This window comes from Convolutriloba macropyga, chromosome 5, assembly GCF_964194025.1.
Source record: "Convolutriloba macropyga chromosome 5, txConMacr16.3, whole genome shotgun sequence".
NCBI classification, from domain to species: Eukaryota; Metazoa; Xenacoelomorpha; order Acoela; family Convolutidae; genus Convolutriloba; species Convolutriloba macropyga.
The window spans coordinates 25,112,297-25,130,159 of record NC_134472.1 but is presented as its reverse complement, the minus strand read 5'-3'; the positions used below and the strand labels follow the sequence as shown (position 1 = coordinate 25,130,159).

Below are 17,863 nucleotides of genomic sequence, written 5' to 3'. Positions count from 1 at the left end.
TTACACCGCTAATTAAGCGGAGAAATAGGGGTGTAATTTTTTTATTTTTACACTCTTTACACTCTTTTCCCCGGTCCTTATAATTGGAATAAAAGTGTATTTATTTTATTTTTACACTCTTCCACTCTCAATTTTTGATTACACTTTTAATAATTACACTCTTACATCACTATTACACTCTTTACACTCTTTTCCCCGTTATTATCCGGGAAGATCTTCCTACAGCTGAAAATTAACATTTTTAATAAATTTTGAGAGCTGAATTAGGTTAAATACTGTCGGAAAAAATCTACAGTTGAATTAACAAACAACTCTTTGAGATTTTCCAGTATGTTCTGGGTGTGTTTCCCTCCTCCTTCTCTCAACCGGGCTGGGGACCGGCTACGGCGGAGTTACAAACAAACAACTATAGGAGATTTTGAGCAGAGCATTCGGTAAAAAAACCGGGCTCAAACTCCATCTCCAAACAAAATAATACAAATAAAATAACAGCAGAAATTTAAACACTATACATAAATCATCAAAAAGATACATAGAAATGCATACAGATCCGATAAAATTTAAATATTTTTTAAAATAAAGTCAGCGAAAACGTCGAAATTTCCGTGTGAGATATCTACTTTTTTTGTAGGGCAGTTAGGCGAACCATTCTTTTTGCATTACAACCTACATACTACTGGTAGTCTGGAATATTAATTCGGTTCGCTTTCAACAACTCTAAGATCCGACAAAATTTAACTATTTTCTAAAATTTAATAAGCGAAAACGTCGAAATTTCCGTGTGAGATATCTACTTTTTTTGTAGGGCAGATAGGCGAACCATTCTTTTTGCACTACAACCTACATACTACTGGTAGTCTGGAATATTAATTTGGTTCGCTTTCAACAACTCTAAGATCCGACAAAATTTAACTATTTTCTAAAATTTAATAAGCGAAAACGTCGAAATTTCCGTGTGAGATATCTACTTTTTTTGTAGGGCAGATAGGCGAACCATTCTTTTTGCACTACAACCTACATACTACTGGTAGTCTGGGATAACAATTTGGTTCACTTTCAACAAGTCCTTGACCCAATGAAAAAACCTATTTTTAAAATTCGTTATTTGCGAAATTCGCAAATTTCCGTATGAAATACTAACTTTTTTCCTAGGCAAGCGTTACCAAAACTTCTTTGTGTTTTACAATCCAGTTGCCCATGGGATACTCGATACCGAGTTTGGTTCGCTTTGAACAACTCCTTGACCCAATGAAAAAGACCTATTTTTAAAATTCGTTATTTGCGAAATTCGCAAATTTCCGTATGAAATACTAACTTTTTTCCTAGGCAAGCTATACCAAAACTTCTTTTTGTTTTACAATCTAGTTACCCATGGGATACTCGATACCGAGTTTGGTTCGCTTTGAACAACTCCTTGACCCAATGAAAAAGACCTATTTTTAAAATTCGTTATTTGCGAAATTCGCAAATTTCCGTATGAAATACTAACTTTTTTCCTAGGCAAGCTATACCAAAACTTCTTTGTGTTTTACAATCCAGTTACCCATGGGATACTCGATACCGAGTTTGGTTCGCTTTGAACAACTCCTTGACCCAATGAAAAAGACCTATTTTTAAAATTCGTTATTTGCGAAATTCGCAAATTTCCGTATGAAATACTAACTTTTTTCCTAGGCAAGCTATACCAAAAATTCTTTTTGTTTTACCATCTAATTACCCATGGGATACTCGATACCGAGTTTGGTTAGATTTGGACAACTCCTTGACCCGACGAAAAAGACCTATTTTTAAAATTCGTTATTTGCGAAATTCGCAAATTCCCGTATGAAATACTAACTTTTTTCCTAGGCAAGCTATACCAAAAATTCTTTTTGTTTTACAATCTAGTTACCCATGGGATACTCAATATCGAGTTTGGTTAGATTTGGACAACTCCTTGACCCGATAAAATTTAACTATTTTTTAAAATAAAGTCAGCGAAAACGTCGAAATTTCCGTGTGAGATATCTACTTTTTTTGTAGGGCAGTTAGGCGAACCATTCTTTTTGCACTACAACCTACATACTACTGGTAGTCTGGAATATTAATTTGGTTCGCTTTCAACAACTCTAAGATCCGACAAATTTTAACTATTTTCTAAAATTTAATAAGCGAAAACGTCGAAATTTCCGTGTGAGATATCTACTTTTTTTGTAGGGCAGTTAGGCAAACCATTCTTTTTGCACTACAACCTACATACTACTGGTAGTCTGGGATAACAATTTGGTTCACTTTCAACAAGTCCTTGACCCAATGAAAAAGACCTATTTTTAAAAATTATTTAAAATTAATTATTCGAATTAATCGGAAATTTCCGTATGAAATACTAACTTTTTTCCTAGGCAAGCTATACCAAAAATTCTTTTTGTTTTACAATCTAGTTACCCATGGGATACTCAATACCGAGTTTGGTTAAATTTGGACAACTCCTTGACCCGATAAAATTTAACTATTTTTTAAAATAAAGTCAGCGAAAACGTCGAAATTTCCGTGTGAGATATCTACTTTTTTTGTAGGGCAGTTAGGCGAACCATTCTTTTTGCACTACAACCTACATACTACTGGTAGTCTGGAATATTAATTTGGTTCGCTTTCAACAACTCTAAGATCCGACCAAATTTAACTAATTTCTAAAATTTAATAAGCGAAAACGTCGAAATTTCCGTGTGAGATATCTACTTTTTTTGTAGGGCAGATAGGCGAACCATTCTTTTTGCACTACAACCTACATACTACTGGTAGTCTGGGATAACAATTTGGTTCACTTTCAACAAGTCCTTGACCCAATGAAAAAACCTATTTTTAAAATTCGTTATTTGCGAAATTCGCAAATTTCCGTATGAAATACTAACTTTTTTCCTAGGCAAGCTTTACCAAAACTTCTTTGTGTTTTACAATCCAGTTACCCATGGGATACTCGATACCGAGTTTGGTTCGCTTTGAACAACTCCTTGACCCAATGAAAAAGACCTATTTTTAAAATTCGTCATTTGCGAAATTCGCAAATTTCCGTATGAAATACTAACTTTTTTCCTAGGCAAGCTATACCAAAACTTCTTTTTGTTTTACAATCTAGTTACCCATGGGATACTCGATACCGAGTTTGGTTCGCTTTGAACAACTCCTTGACCCAATGAAAAAGACCTATTTTTAAAATTCGTTATTTGCGAAATTCGCAAATTTCCGTATGAAATACTAACTTTTTTCCTAGGCAAGCTATACCAAAAATTCTTTTTGTTTTACCATCTAATTACCCATGGGATACTCGATACCGAGTTTGGTTAGATTTGGACAACTCCTTGACCCGACGAAAAAGACCTATTTTTAAAATTCGTTATTTGCGAAATTCGCAAATTTCCGTATGAAATACTAACTTTTTTCCTAGGCAAGCTATACCAAAAATTCTTTTTGTTTTACAATCTAGTTACCCATGGGATACTCAATATCGAGTTTGGTTAGATTTGGACAACTCCTTGACCCGATAAAATTTAACTATTTTTTAAAATAAAGTCAGCGAAAACGTCGAAATTTCCGTGTGAGATATCTACTTTTTTTGTAGGGCAGTTAGGCGAACCATTCTTTTTGCACTACAACCTACATACTACTGGTAGTCTGGAATATTAATTTGGTTCGCTTTCAACAACTCTAAGATCCGACAAAATTTAACTATTTTCTAAAATTTAATAAGCGAAAACGTCGAAATTTCCGTGTGAGATATCTACTTTTTTTGTAGGGCAGTTAGGCAAACCATTCTTTTTGCACTACAACCTACATACTACTGGTAGTCTGGGATAACAATTTGGTTCACTTTCAACAAGTCCTTGACCCAATGAAAAAGACCTATTTTTAAAAATTATTTAAAATTAATTATTCGAATTAATCGGAAATTTCCGTATGAAATACTAACTTTTTTCCTAGGCAAGCTATACCAAAAATTCTTTTTGTTTTACCATCTAATTACCCATGGGATACTCGATACCGAGTTTGGTTAGATTTGGACAACTCCTTGACCCGACGAAAAAGACCTATTTTTAAAATTCGTTATTTGCGAAATTCGCAAATTTCCGTATGAAATACTAACTTTTTTCCTAGGCAAGCTATACCAAAAATTCTTTTTGTTTTACAATCTAGTTACCCATGGGATACTCAATATCGAGTTTGGTTAGATTTGGACAACTCCTTGACCCGATAAAATTTAACTATTTTTTAAAATAAAGTCAGCGAAAACGTCGAAATTTCCGTGTGAGATATCTACTTTTTTTGTAGGGCAGTTAGGCGAACCATTCTTTTTGCACTACAACCTACATACTACTGGTAGTCTGGAATATTAATTTGGTTCGCTTTCAACAACTCTAAGATCCGACAAAATTTAACTAATTTCTAAAATTTAATAAGCGAAAACGTCGAAATTTCCGTGTGAGATATCTACTTTTTTTGTAGGGCAGATAGGCGAACCATTCTTTTTGCACTACAACCTACATACTACTGGTAGTCTGGGATAACAATTTGGTTCACTTTCAACAAGTCCTTGACCCAATGAAAAAACCTATTTTTAAAATTCGTTATTTGCGAAGTTCGCAAATTTCCGTATGAAATACTAACTTTTTTCCTAGGCAAGCTTTACCAAAACTTCTTTGTGTTTTACAATCCAGTTACCCATGGGATACTCGATACCGAGTTTGGTTCGCTTTGAACAACTCCTTGACCCAATGAAAAAGACCTATTTTTAAAATTCGTTATTTGCGAAATTCGCAAATTTCCGTATGAAATACTAACTTTTTTCCTAGGCAAGCTATACCAAAACTTCTTTTTGTTTTACAATCTAGTTACCCATGGGATACTCGATACCGAGTTTGGTTCGCTTTGAACAACTCCTTGACCCAATGAAAAAGACCTATTTTTAAAATTCGTTATTTGCGAAATTCGCAAATTTCCGTATGAAATACTAACTTTTTTCCTAGGCAAGCTATACCAAAAATTCTTTTTGTTTTACCATCTAATTACCCATGGGATACTCGATACCGAGTTTGGTTAGATTTGGACAACTCCTTGACCCGACGAAAAAGACCTATTTTTAAAATTCGTTATTTGCGAAATTCGCAAATTTCCGTATGAAATACTAACTTTTTTCCTAGGCAAGCTATACCAAAAATTCTTTTTGTTTTACAATCTAGTTACCCATGGGATACTCAATATCGAGTTTGGTTAGATTTGGACAACTCCTTGACCCGATAAAATTTAACTATTTTTTAAAATAAAGTCAGCGAAAACGTCGAAATTTCCGTGTGAGATATCTACTTTTTTTGTAGGGCAGTTAGGCGAACCATTCTTTTTGCACTACAACCTACATACTACTGGTAGTCTGGAATATTAATTTGGTTCGCTTTCAACAACTCTAAGATCCGACAAAATTTAACTATTTTCTAAAATTTAATAAGCGAAAACGTCGAAATTTCCGTGTGAGATATCTACTTTTTTTGTAGGGCAGTTAGGCAAACCATTCTTTTTGCACTACAACCTACATACTACTGGTAGTCTGGGATAACAATTTGGTTCACTTTCAACAAGTCCTTGACCCAATGAAAAAGACCTATTTTTAAAAATTATTTAAAATTAATTATTCGAATTAATCGGAAATTTCCGTATGAAATACTAACTTTTTTCCTAGGCAAGCTATACCAAAAATTCTTTTTGTTTTACCATCTAATTACCCATGGGATACTCGATGCCGAGTTTGGTTAGATTTGGACAACTCCTTGACCCGACGAAAAAGACCTATTTTTAAAATTCGTTATTTGCGAAATTCGCAAATTTCCGTATGAAATACTAACTTTTTTCCTAGGCAAGCTATACCAAAAATTCTTTTTGTTTTACAATCTAGTTACCCATGGGATACTCAATATCGAGTTTGGTTAGATTTGGACAACTCCTTGACCCGATAAAATTTAACTATTTTTTAAAATAAAGTCAGCGAAAACGTCGAAATTTCCGTGTGAGATATCTACTTTTTTTGTAGGGCAGTTAGGCGAACCATTCTTTTTGCACTACAACCTACATACTACTGGTAGTCTGGAATATTAATTTGGTTCGCTTTCAACAACTCTAAGATCCGACAAAATTTAACTATTTTCTAAAATTTAATAAGCGAAAACGTCGAAATTTCCGTGTGAGATATCTACTTTTTTTGTAGGGCAGTTAGGCAAACCATTCTTTTTGCACTACAACCTACATACTACTGGTAGTCTGGGATAACAATTTGGTTCACTTTCAACAAGTCCTTGACCCAATGAAAAAGACCTATTTTTAAAAATTATTTAAAATTAATTATTCGAATTAATCGGAAATTTCCGTATGAAATACTAACTTTTTTCCTAGGCAAGCTATACCAAAAATTCTTTTTGTTTTACAATCTAGTTACCCATGGGATACTCAATACCGAGTTTGGTTAAATTTGGACAACTCCTTGACCCGATAAAATTTAACTATTTTTTAAAATAAAGTCAGCGAAAACGTCGAAATTTCCGTGTGAGATATCTACTTTTTTTGTAGGGCAGTTAGGCGAACCATTCTTTTTGCACTACAACCTACATACTACTGGTAGTCTGGAATATTAATTTGGTTCGCTTTCAACAACTCTAAGATCCGACCAAATTTAACTAATTTCTAAAATTTAATAAGCGAAAACGTCGAAATTTCCGTGTGAGATATCTACTTTTTTTGTAGGGCAGTTAGGTAAACCATTCTTTTTGCACTACAACCTACATACTACTGGTAGTCTGGGATAACAATTTGGTTCGCTTTCAACAACTCCTTGACCCAATGAAAAAGACCTATTTTTAAAATTCGTTATTTGCGAAATTCGCAAATTTCCGTATGAAATACTAACTTTTTTCCTAGGAAAGCTATACCAAAAATTCTTTTTGTTTTACAATCTAGTTACCCATGGGATACTCAATATCGAGTTTGGTTAGATTTGGACAACTCCTTGACCCGATAAAATTTAACTATTTTTTAAAATAAAGTCAGCGAAAACGTCGAAATTTCCGTGTGAGATATCTACTTTTTTTGTAGGGCAGTTAGGCGAACCATTCTTTTTGCACTACAACCTACATACTACTGGTAGTCTGGAATATTAATTTGGTTCGCTTTCAACAACTCTAAGATCCGACAAAATTTAACTATTTTCTAAAATTTAATAAGCGAAAACGTCGAAATTTCCGTGTGAGATATCTACTTTTTTTGTAGGGCAGTTAGGTAAACCATTCTTTTTGCACTACAACCTACATACTACTGGTAGTCTGGGATAACAATTTGGTTCGCTTTCAACAACTCCTTGACCCAATGAAAAAGACCTATTTTTAAAATTCGTTATTTGCGAAATTCGCAAATTTCCGTATGAAATACTAACTTTTTTCCTAGGCAAGCTATACCAAAAATTCTTTTTGTTTTACAATCTAGTTACCCATGGGATACTCAATATCGAGTTTGGTTAGATTTGGACAACTCCTTGACCCGATAAAATTTAACTATTTTTTAAAATAAAGTCAGCGAAAACGTCGAAATTTCCGTGTGAGATATCTACTTTTTTTGTAGGGCAGTTAGGCGAACCATTCTTTTTGCACTACAACCTACATACTACTGGTAGTCTGGAATATTAATTTGGTTCGCTTTCAACAACTCTAAGATCCGACAAAATTTAACTATTTTCTAAAATTTAATAAGCGAAAACGTCGAAATTTCCGTGTGAGATATCTACTTTTTTTGTAGGGCAGTTAGGCAAACCATTCTTTTTGCACTACAACCTACATACTACTGGTAGTCTGGGATAACAATTTGGTTCACTTTCAACAAGTCCTTGACCCAATGAAAAAGACCTATTTTTAAAAATTATTTAAAATTAATTATTCGAATTAATCGGAAATTTCCGTATGAAATACTAACTTTTTTCCTAGGCAAGCTATACCAAAAATTCTTTTTGTTTTACAATCTAGTTACCCATGGGATACTCAATACCGAGTTTGGTTAAATTTGGACAACTCCTTGACCCGATAAAATTTAACTATTTTTTAAAATAAAGTCAGCGAAAACGTCGAAATTTCCGTGTGAGATATCTACTTTTTTTGTAGGGCAGTTAGGCGAACCATTCTTTTTGCACTACAACCTACATACTACTGGTAGTCTGGAATATTAATTTGGTTCGCTTTCAACAACTCTAAGATCCGACCAAATTTAACTAATTTCTAAAATTTAATAAGCGAAAACGTCGAAATTTCCGTGTGAGATATCTACTTTTTTTGTAGGGCAGTTAGGTAAACCATTCTTTTTGCACTACAACCTACATACTACTGGTAGTCTGGGATAACAATTTGGTTCGCTTTCAACAACTCCTTGACCCAATGAAAAAGACCTATTTTTAAAATTCGTTATTTGCGAAATTCGCAAATTTCCGTATGAAATACTAACTTTTTTCCTAGGCAAGCTATACCAAAAATTCTTTTTGTTTTACAATCTAATTACCCATGGGATACTCGATACCAAGTTTGGTTAGATTTGGACAACTCCTTGACCCGACGAAAAAGACCTATTTTTAAAATTATAATCGCAAAATTATTCGAAATAATAGCAAATTTCCGTATGAACTACTAACTTTTTTCCTAGGCAAGCTATACCAAAAATTCTTTTTGTTTTACAATCTAGTTACCCATGGAATACTCGATACCGAGTTTGGTTAGATTTGGACAACTCCTTGACCCGACGAAAAAGACCTATTTTTAAAATTCGTTATTTGCGAAATTCGCAAATTTCCGTATGAAATACTAACTTTTTTTCTACGCAAGCTATAGTAAAAATTCTTTTTGTTTTAGGCTCTAGGTACATATGGGATACTCCATACCGGGATTGGTTTGATTTGGACAACTCCTTGACCCGATGAAAGGACCTATTTTTAAAATTCGTCATTCGCGAAATTCGCAAGTTTACAATCCGACCGAAGATTTTGAACCAGACCGAAGAGAAACCAAAAATCGACCGCACGCCAACTACGTCCCCAACATGAGGTGCACAAAAAAAATCCCAGCGGGGGGAAACCGACTAACCGGCGTCTCAACGGGGCAGGGGGGTGCACCTCATGCGGGCCCGAGGCCCTCACCTTAGAATAATAGTAAGACTGAAATAGACTTTTTTCCTAGGCAAACAATAGCAAAAATTCTTTTTGTTTTACAATCTAGTTACCCATGGGATACTCGATACCGAGTTTGGTTAGATTTGGACAACTCCTTGACCCGACGAAAAAGACCTATTTTTAAAATTAATTATTCGAATTAATCGGAAATTAACGTACGAAAAACTAACTTTTTTCCTAGGCAAGCTATGCCAAAAATTCTTTTTGTTTTACAATCTAGTTACCCATGGGATACTCGATACCGAGTTTGGTTAGGTTTGGACAACTCCTTGACCCGACGAAAAAGACCTATTTTTAAAATTCGTTATTTGCGAAATTCGCAAATTTCCGTATGAAATACTAACTTTTTTTCTACGCAAGCTATAGTAAAAATTCTTTTTGTTTTACAATCTAGTTACCTATGGGATACTTGATACCGAGTTTGGTTAGATTTGGACAACTCCTTGACCCGACGAAAAAGACCTATTTTTAAAATTCGTTATTTGCGAAATTCGCAAATTTCCGTATGAAATACTAACTTTTTTTCTACGCAAGCTATAGTAAAAATTCCTTTTGTTTTACAATCTAGTTACCCATGGGATACTCGATACCGAGTTTGGTTAGATTTGGACAACTCCTTGACCCGACGAAAAAGACCTATTTTTAAAATTAATTATTCGAATTAATCGGAAATTAACGTACGAAAAACTAACTTTTTTCCTAGGCAAGCTATGCCAAAAATTCTTTTTGTTTTACAATCTAGTTACCCATGGGATACTCGATACCGAGTTTGGTTAGGTTTGGACAACTCCTTGACCCGACGAAAAAGACCTATTTTTAAAATTCGTTATTTGCGAAATTTGCAAATTTCCGTATGAAATACTAACTTTTTTTCTACGCAAGCTATAGTAAAAATTCTTTTTGTTTTACAATCTAGTTACCCATGGGATACTTGATACCGAGTTTGGTTAGATTTGGACAACTCCTTGACCCGACGAAAATGACCTATTTTCAAAATTCGTTATTTGCGAAATTCGCAAATTTCCGTATGAAATACTAACTTTTTTTCTACGCAAGCTATAGTAAAAATTCCTTTTGTTTTACGATCTAGTTACCCATGGGATACTCGATACCGAGTTTGGTTAGATTTGGACAACTCCTTGACCCGACGAAAGACCTATTTTTAAAATTAATTATTCGAATTAATCGGAAATTAACGTACGAAAAACTAACTTTTTTCCTAGGCAAGCTATGCCAAAAATTCTTTTTGTTTTACAATCTATTTACCCATGGGATACTCGATACCAAGTTTGGTTAGATTTGGACAACTCCTTGACCCCACGAAAAAGACCTATTTTTAAAATTATAATTGCAAAATTATTCGAAATAATAGCAAATTTCCGTATGAACTACTAACTTTTTTCCTAGGCAAGCTATGCCAAAAATTCTTTTTGTTTTACAATCTAGTTACCCATGGGATACTCGATACCGAGTTTGGTTAGGTTTGGACAACTCCTTGACCCGACGAAAAAGACCTATTTTTAAAATTCGTTATTTGCGAAATTCGCAAATTTCCGTATGAAATACTAACTTTTTTTCTACGCAAGCTATAGTAAAAATTCTTTTTGTTTTACAATCTAGTTACCCATGGGATACTTGATACCGAGTTTGGTTAGATTTGGACAACTCCTTGACCCGACGAAAAAGACCTATTTTTAAAATTCGTTATTTGCGAAATTCGCAAATTTCCGTATGAAATACTAACTTTTTTCTACGCAAGCTATAGTAAAAATTCCTTTTGTTTTACAATCTAGTTACCCATGGGATACTCGATACCGAGTTTGGTTAGATTTGGACGACTCCTTGACCCGACGAAAAAGACCTATTTTTAAAATTCGTTATTTGCGAAATTCGCAAATTTCCGTATGAAATACTAACTTTTTTTCTACGCAAGCTATAGTAAAAACTCTTTTTGTTTTTCAATCTATTTACCCATGGGATACTCGATATCAAGTTTAGTTAGATTTGGACAACTCCTTGACCCGACGAAAAAGACCTATTTTTAAAATTATAATCGCAAAATTATTCGAAATAGCAAATTTCCGTATGAACTACTAACTTTTTTCCTAGGAAAGCTATACCAAAAATTCTATTTGTTTTACAATCTAGTTACCCATGGGATACTCGATACCGAGTTTGGTTAGATTTGGACAACTCCTTGACCCGACGAAAAAGACCTATTTTTAAAATTATAATCGCAAAATTATTCGAATAGCAAATTTCCGTATGAACTAATAACTTTTTTCCTAGGCAAGCTATACCAAAAATTCTATTTGTTTTACAATCTAGTTACCCATGGGATACTCGATACCGAGTTTGGTTAGATTTGGACAACTCCTTGACCCGACGAAAAAGACCTATTTTTAAAATTCGTTATTTGCGAAATTCGCAAATTTCCGTATGAAATACTAACTTTTTTTCTACACAAGCTATAGTAAAAATTCTTTTTGTTTTACAATCTAGTTACCCATGGGATACTCGATACCGAGTTTGGTTAGATTTGGACAACTCCTTGACCCGAAGAAAAAGACCTATTTTTAAAATTCGTTATTTGCGAAATTCGCAAATTTCCGTATGAAAAACTAACTTTTTTTCTACGCAAGCTTTAGCAAAAATTCTTTTTGTTTTAGCATCTAGTTGCCCATGGGATACTCGATACAGAGTTTGGTTAGATTTGGACAACTCCTTGACCCGATAAAATTTAACTATTTTTAAAAATAAAGTAAGCGAAAAAGTCGAAATTTCCGTGTGAGATATCCACTTTTTTTTTGTGGGGCAGTTAGGCAAACCATTCTTTTTGCATTACAACCTACATACTACTGGTAGTCTGGGATATCCATTTGGTTCACTTTGAACAGTTCCTTGAACCATTAAAAACTTTTAAAGTCTAAGTTTTAACAAAATAATGATCGAAGTCTAGATTCACTAACGTCTAATTCAATATCAATCTGACATAACGGAGGAATACTTTTGCACTAAATGGCAACTAAACCATTAACATCGATTCAATCTATAAAGAAATTAAACAATTCGCTCTAGCAGAGTTTTACGAAAAATACTGAAAGAGAATTTTAGGAAAATTACAGAGTTTTAGGAAAACTATAAAGAAGTCTGGATTGCTTCAAGTCTAATTCAACCTTAATCGTGCTCGAAATGGGTGAGCACATTAATAAAGTAAAGGTTGTTGAGAAAAGGGAAGAGAATAAGTTTGTTGTTTATTGAACAGCACTTGAAAACTCGAACTTCGGTCGACTTTTCTACACGATAGCCAAGAGGCTTAAGTTTGTTGTCTTGTCCGTGAAACTCAGTTGACGACAGATCTAACGCAAGCTTGTCAATAATGTTGTAGAGCTGAACAGCACACAAAATCACCGACTCTTTCTCAAGGAACAACAAAATCTGGCCGACAAAAATTTCGTTCTCCTCAGAAAGTGAAACAAAACTGTTTGCCTCAGATCTTGTATACAATTGGCTGTCCAGGTAGAATTTTCCTCGGTGTCTGCAAAACAAACGAGCCTCGGGAAATTGCTTTTGAAAATTTGAGAGCACATTATTTCGCTTCATTGAGAAATCGTCTTTAAAGCCGCTTGATTTACCCCTCAAAGCTTCAAGGAATCCGGTAAGATTATCGTTCTTCACCTCCATGCTATCGAACTGTCTATTGCGAATATATCGCTTTACTATAAGGCTGCAGGTATTAACAGTGCCAGTTAAAGTCTTTATGAGGTGATTATTGGCACTTTCAAACATAGTTGCAGACGTAGTCCACAAGGGCCCGAAGAATTTGCACTGCCATGCTAGATGTCGGAGCAGATGGAAATTAATTGAGTCGAATTTCTTTAAAGGATAGCGGATGGACATGTTGTAGCAGAAAGCTTCTAACAGGTAACCACAAAGCTTGGCCTCGTCAACACTTTCGTACATAGAGCGGAGTGCGAAGATTAAGTATTTGAGATTTTGTAAATTGGATTCATGCGCCAAAGAGTTTTCTGGAAAATTTTGGAACACTATTGGGGCAAAATACAGCAAAAAAGTTTTGAGTTCGTTGGCTTTGAAGTGCTCACGGGATCGCAATGACCTGACTGATCGCTTGAATTCGGTGGGCAAAATAACTTGTTTTGTTGCGTCATCAATTTTCTGTACCTCATCGTTGCTCAGTTGCTCAGCAAAAAAGTTGATAATGTCATTTGCAACTCCTTTAAGACACTGGTGCATTGTGTCAACGGGACAGGTTAATGGAAGATTAGGAATAACTTTAAATAAATATGATCGCCCCTTAACTCCGACTGTATCAATCTCTGGGTCCTTCTCCTTTCTAGCTTTTCTTTCTTCAACACTCCCACTCTCAAACTGCCTTACTAGGTACTCGTGCATCCCAGGATCACGCATTGTGAACGATTGATTATTTGGATACAATCGACCGCCTGGATATCTTTGAACACCTCGCATGGTACACAAGCCGCATCCATAATATCCATTAAATTTTTTCATTTGCAGGACATCGTGCTTGCACACAAGATCTAGTATTACAAAAACAGTTTGAAATTTCAGCTCGTAGTCAACCCCATTCACTTTAATTTTCCTGTCTTTTGATACTTCAGACAGATAGTGCTTAAATATGGAATCCCAATCTATACTTCCTTTGCCATACCACAACGAACATAGATGGATGTTATCAAAGGAAGAACGCAATTTCGGTGGCAAGTCAGCCAGAGCTACCCAAACAGGATAGGCTGAGCAATCACTAGACTCTTGCACCCTAACTCCATCCGTATTGAGGATAAGTTTTACATTAAGCGCATTTCCATCAAAAAGGGCTGTGAGCTTTAGATCTGTTTTCGTATCAGGATTAGCGTAAGCTAAAATTTCTGTTATGTATTTTTCAACATTTTCTTGAAGTTTATCAGCAAAACTCAAGAAAATTACTTCTCCCGTGCCGTTAGTTGTCCCTGCAATGTATCGCTCTGTTAATTTGTTCGTTTCATTTTTAATGTAATTTGGGGCTGGTAAAATGTCTCGCGGGTGAACAATTTTATGCCATGTCAGGAGGTCAAATAAGGCTTTGTCAGGCAAACAATGTCGCGCAGCAATTCCATACAATCCCATTGATGCGTTATGAGCAGTAACATTCGTGTTACAACTCAAGGGGTCTTGCGAGAACACAAACTGGTCTTCCTCGGTTTCAGATTCTTTGCTTGAGTCTTCGTCGGACTCCGATTTAGAAACTGAAGATGCATCTTCACAAGAAGCATCTTCAGGCTCATTTTCAATGCTATCTGGAGTTGCATGATCTGTGGTATTCATCTCATTTTCGTCAAGCACACTTTCCAACTCTGAGGACTGACTGGAATCTACCTGATGGATAAATGTCCGTATTTGTCGACTCGCTGTATCGACTAATCGTCTTTTCACTTTCCTTTTTCTCTGAGTTAAAATTCCTCTTTTTCTCTCCACTTCCAGCAGGTTAGGTGTTCCGGCACTGGATTGACTTGCTGAATATTGTGTCTGGAAACTTTCGTTTTGAGTTGAACTTTGGAACAAATCAATTGGTGTAGCCGGTAACTCGGTGCATTTCGGAGAAGGGCTTGCAACTGGGGGCGTAAAAGACTCCTGAGGATTTCCCGGGGAAACAATATGTTTATCTTTATGTGGACATCTACACTTCAGTCGACCGTCTTTGAAGTAGTTTGAACCATAACTTACAGTGATTTCTTCAAAGGGCTGTATCGAGCTAATTACTTTAAGAAAAACGCATTTATTATGCTGAAGCAAGGGGCTGGTGTAACCGAGGAAGAATTGAGTATTAGGCGAGCATGAGTGATTGGCGAAACGAATTGGGCCAAGCAAAACCAACTCATCGGTATCCAACTCACCACGCATAACCGAGAGATCTGACATTTCATCTTGAAGCTCGCAAGGGACGTTTTTGACCACACCCACAGGAAAAGGTCTAAGGGGTTCGATCGATGGCTTGAGAACTCTCCCTGTGTGATTAAATAACCCGAAGCCACCAAAATTGTCTGGTAGGATCTTGAAACCGGCTGCAACAGACTGCTGATAAAGTTCTTTCAAATTACCATAGGTTTTCGCAAGATTTTTGTCATACTGAAGACGCTTTTCAAACTCATCGAAACTATTCAAAGGCAGCATTGACTCGGGAGATACATTGAAGTCTTTAAGCAGCTGACGAACAACTTGACCATCCGCAATCACTAACTCTTCGCAACTTATCATCACACTGGAAAAGCTTGGACAAGATTTGAAAACGAGTTGCTTTTAAAAAAACTTAAGCTCAAAATTGAGTCAGATAAAAAAACCTCTCATTAATCGAACATTGCCTCACATAAAGTGCCTCACCAAGTCTAATTTAATCTTGTCAGCGTAAAACTCTTTAGGAAAGGTGAAGACGAGCTAAATGAACTTGGAGAAAAATGAACTGCAAGGGTAAATTTCTTAGTCTGCAATTATGCAATGAAACAAAGTTCGCAAATCTCAAAATCAATTTTAAAATTACTGCATAAGCTATAAATTAACGTACAAAGTTGTATAAAAAAACGTAAATAAAGACTGAGACCGAGCGAGAATTAATCAGTTTATCTTATCGAAACAGAACGAATGAACTCGAAGGGTAATTTTCTAAGTTAAATCTGGAATTTCTGCAATTAATCAATGAATCAAAATAAAATGTTTAGTTGTTTGCGCTGGCATTCTTTTTGCGACAGTCTTTGCCGTACTGGTTCGCAGCCTTCCTTGCTTCTTCACACGCTAGCTTTGGGGTGTCAGGATACTTCTGCCTCACCACTTCTGAACGAAAAAAACTGCTGAATGAACTTTATTAATCATGCTTTTTCAAAACTTTTCAAATAGTTACGTGGCTTTTTTCAATTTCAAAAATTAGCGACTTATAATAAACGTTAAGGGGAAATCTTAACAAGTTGTCTACAAGAACTAATTAATTACAAAAAATCTTACTGTGAAATTTTTCAAGAAGGTTTTCCGGAGCTTCTGTTCGGCCGTCAGCTTCTTTTCGTCTGGGTGCAAGGATGAAGTTACCACGATCGCTTTCCTCAAATAACTTATCGAACAGTGCTCTGGCAAGTTTCCCAACATCGGTTCCCGCGTAAATGGACATTAAATCCTCGTCCTCATGCAGAACTACTTCAGTGCCTCTGGCTCGCGAAGGATGTTCGTCCACACTCCGGAAACCGTGGACGTCCAACAAACGCAGTTCTTTCAACCCGATAGTCTGAACAAAAATGATGTTACCTAGGTTAATGCAAGGTCTATTGTCAAATCACGATAAATCTACTAGATAGGGTGAAGTGAAATAAAACAATCCTTCGCATGGAGAAACTTGCATAGACCAAACTTACTTTCTGCTCAATTCGGGAGCACAGATTTGTTCGTCTCGTCTCATCTCTTTTTCTGCTCTTCGAAGGCCTTTCTCAGCTCATTCATTTCTAGAGCATGCTGATCTAGAAATTCTGCGAGGAGCGGACAATCTGGTCCACAGTAATTGTCTTCTGCAACACTGCCTGCACTGTTACCAGGGAGAGCGGCAGATGGGCAGGGTTGAGACAAAGCAACTACTTCTTGTTCCTACAGGCAAAAAGTCATCAGATCGGACAATTCCCTAATTGAACTAGGATAGATAGCCAGTACACCATGCAAAATGTTAAGTATTTTTTGGCCAAAAACGTTTGTTTTTCTCCATTGAAAAATATACCTGGTCACAAGTGTTGCTTTGTACGACAGCTGGTTGCTGACTGGCACTCGACTTCGATTTCTTTGAAGTCTGTCCACTGTCTTTTCCGAGACTTAACTCCGCGCTCGTCATTATTGGAGGACGAGAAGAACTCAGGAAGTCAACTTCAACCATTGGAGCTTTCGATGATGTGAGCACTTTCTTTCTCAAGTCCGATGGCCGTTTTCCTTCTTCAAGCTCCGCCTTGTAATGTGCCATCTCCTGTTCCACTTTCTTCGCAGGACCTTTTGTGAGCAAGCGACAGGGGTACTCGTTATCCTTTATCTTCAGATCGTAGCACTCTCCCTCAATCATGCTTAGCTTTTGAGATGCCTTGAGTTTTGAGGGCCACTTTGTACTACTTAAACTCAAAAGCATGAGTTCCTTGTCAACAAACAACCAGGCCATATTACTCGACACGAGGTGAGCTTTGACCGCGTTTTCCCTTTCAGCTTCAGAATCCGTATTGAAGCTTTTTTTTCGCTTGATCATGACGAGTTCTTTTCATTTTCAACAATCTGAAAAAACTCAGCTAAATTACGAGACTGAAAATAAGCTTCTTGAAATAATAACAAGCTCTAACAATTCTCCAACCTTTTCATGAAAACTAAGTACTGAAAATCGAGACTTTGTAATTGTGAGTCTGAAAACGAGTCATTGTAATTGTAATTAATTGAAACAAATTGGAAAAAGAGCACCTTGTAAAGAAAACTGAGTTAAACAAATCTTGACAAAACAAATCATTCTCAGAAAACAACTGTCACTGCAAAAAGCACCTTTCAAAGGAAAATCAGTACTCTAAATCTAAAATCTTTCCAACAAATCTTCCAAACAAGCTCGTTACTCATTCATCGCAGTTG

At 35.8% G+C, this 17,863-nt stretch overlaps 1 protein-coding gene across 6 annotated transcripts in view; it reads left to right on the top strand.

Annotated features, from left to right (window-relative positions):
* LOC142339898 (uncharacterized) overlaps positions 1-17,863 on the top strand; it is a 61,281-nt gene that overhangs the window by 12,106 nt on the left and 31,312 nt on the right. The window lies entirely within an intron of this gene.